We start from the raw sequence: 2,870 nt of genomic DNA on the forward strand, positions 1-2,870 counted from the left end.
TTTTATCCATTTCATCCACTGCCTTCTTCAGGCTACTGGCTACATAGGAAGCAGTGTTTCTTTAAGTATGAAAGTCCCTCCCTTCCTTGCATCAATATGCTGGTCACCTGGAGCTGACCTGTGGATGCAAGGAAATTGGACTCCTGTGTCTGAGTCTGATGACTGACACCTGAGGTTAGCCTTGCTATCTCTACCCCACCCCCTCTCTTTCACACCTCCCCCACCCCCACCCCCCAGGCAAAACTGAAGGAGAATTCTTTAGGATCTAGCTTTTGAGGCAAGCACTGAAAAAGCTCAGCTAGGATCTGTATTGGACAGGAAGACTGAGAAAAAGACAGTTCCTAATGAGCCGCAGTGTTGTGTCTGAGTGCCGAGTCTCTGAGCCTCTAGTAACACACTTCTTAGTGAAAGGGTAGTCCTAGTTTACAACACTTCACTTGGATACTAACTTCCTATTCAGACCAACTTGAATCCAAATCCACTTCAGCTCTGTGACATTGTACAAGGTACCTTACAGTTTCATCTTCAGTGTGAAGAAGGAAATTAAGATGTCTCTATCACGCCAGGCGGTGATGGCGCACACCTTTAGTCCCAGCACTTGGGAGGCAGAGACAGGTGAATTTCTGAGCTCGAGGCCAGCCTGGTCTACAGAGTGAGTTCCAGGATAGCCAGGGCTACACAGAGAAACCCTGTTTCAAAAAAGCAAAAACAAGAAAGAAAGAAAGAAAGAAAGAAAGAAAGAAAGAAAGAAAGAAAGAAAGAAAGAAAGATTCTCTATAACCATTGTGTGGGTCATACCAGTAGAGAAGTTGAAGATAGTGCAGTGTCTCTTTCTCCAGAGATGAAAAATGATTATGAGGAGGCTTCTGCATTAAATAAACTGCCATTTGGGCTCGTGTTTCTGCTTTGCTAGGAGGAGTCTGTCCTTAGAAACTCTAAGGAAGCCAAAGGGTGATGGCTCCAGCCTTTAATCCCAGCACTCTGGAGATAGAAGCAAGCCAAGCAGATCTCTGTGAGTTCGAGGCCAGCCTGGTCAACAGAATGAGTTCCAGGGCTGCCAGTGCTACACAGACAAACCCTGTCTCCAAAACAAAACAAAACCAAACCAAAAGCAAACAAACAAAACCTCAACTGAAGTTAATCAGAACTTGGTTACAAAGTATACTTTGGCATAGCTGTCTCTAACACCACTGGTGAATTGTAACTACTGGAGACACTGAAGAAAATCTGGAATAAAGGAAAATAACCCTTAAAAAGAAAAAAGAAAAAGAAAAAGAAAAACCCTAGCTAATTTACTTGCACTTTTTCCAGAACCACACCCCCTTTTACCTTACATTTCCCCACAGATCCCCCAAATATATATTCCAGGGCTGTGTCATTAGCCAAGGGGCTGTGGCTTAGCCTGGATCCACGAGGGGCAGTAGCGAGACCGTTTCTTTCTCTGCTTGCTGCTTTTTGTTGGTTTGTCTGTCCCTCACTAGTGATCAGGGTGCCCTAGCAGATCAAAGCAGGGCAGGGTTCCAGGACCGGTTTGATCCTGTGGAACCAGCAGCTTTATATTGTTTTATGGTCAAGTACAAGCCAAAACAATGGCGGAAGTTTGGCACAAGGAGAGATCTGTTCTCCTTGAAGACGGCTACACAATAAAATCCAGAACAAAATGTATTTTCCGCTCAAATGGGCACATTTGAAAGTAGTGTTTGTCCAGTGACCTAGAGAAAGGATCTAAGTGGTATGGAGATTCTGCACTATTGAAATCTGACACAGGCTAAATCCTCTGTGCTGTACTTTTCTCTTAAACACTCTGCATTCCATATTGCCCATTTTCACACCTTCCTTACACAGCTGCTGGATAGAGTTGAGTTACATACTCACTCTGCTCATCTCGATCGTGATGGACTTGCTTATGATTTTTGTGAAGTATAAATAAAATGTAATCTCTTTTTAATTCACAAATAACGGAACTTCCTCCGGCCCTGGTGAGAAAAATGAAAAAGGAAAACAGGTGTGCAATATGTTTCACTACAAATACTTGGGACTTCAATTAGAATGGAAAGGGATTGTCAAGTAATGGAGTTTTAATGTGGCAGCTGAACAACTGTATGAACAGATTTAAGGGGGGCAACTGAGCCACTGCCGCAGAAAAGTATTTCTGGGCTGGGGATAGAGCTTAGTTGGTAGGGATGAAAGCATGAAAACCTGGGTCTAATCCCTTTAGACCCGGCACCACATAAACCAAGAATCCTAGTGCACAGTCACCTGTAATCCCAGTAGTCAGCAGGTAGGTAGAAGCTGAAAGATCGTGAGTTCAAGGTCATCCTCAGCTGAATAACAAGTCCCAGCCCAATGGCCCCCAGGCTGTGTGTGTGTGTGCGCACACACTTTCTATAGGAAATACTATGTATGTGTGTTTCCTATAAACTAAATATTCAAGTTGGGGAGAGGACTCAGCAGCTAAGAGCCCTGGCTGCTCTTCCAGAGGATCCAGGTTCAATTCCTAATACCCACATGGCTGCTTACGACTGTCTATAACTCTAGTTCTAGGGGACCTGACACATCACACAAACATAGATGCAGGCCAAACACCAATGCACACATAAAACAAATAAATTAATTTAAAAAAAAAGAAGAAGGAGAAAACTGTTCAATTAGCTGGGCATGGTGGTGCAGGCTTTAAACCCCAGCACTCAAGAAGGGCAGAGGCAGTCAGACCTCTACAAGTTCAAGGCCAGCTTGCCTGGAATTAGGGAGTTCCAGGCCAGTCATGGCTACTTAGTGAGATCCTGTCTCAAAAGGAGGGGAAAGGAGTAGGGGAGAAATGAGAGAGGAAGAGAAGAGAAGAGAAGAGAAGAGAGGAGGGGAGGGGAGGG

Source organism: Mus caroli, chromosome 10 (assembly GCF_900094665.2).
Source record: "Mus caroli chromosome 10, CAROLI_EIJ_v1.1, whole genome shotgun sequence".
NCBI classification, from domain to species: Eukaryota; Metazoa; Chordata; class Mammalia; order Rodentia; family Muridae; genus Mus; species Mus caroli.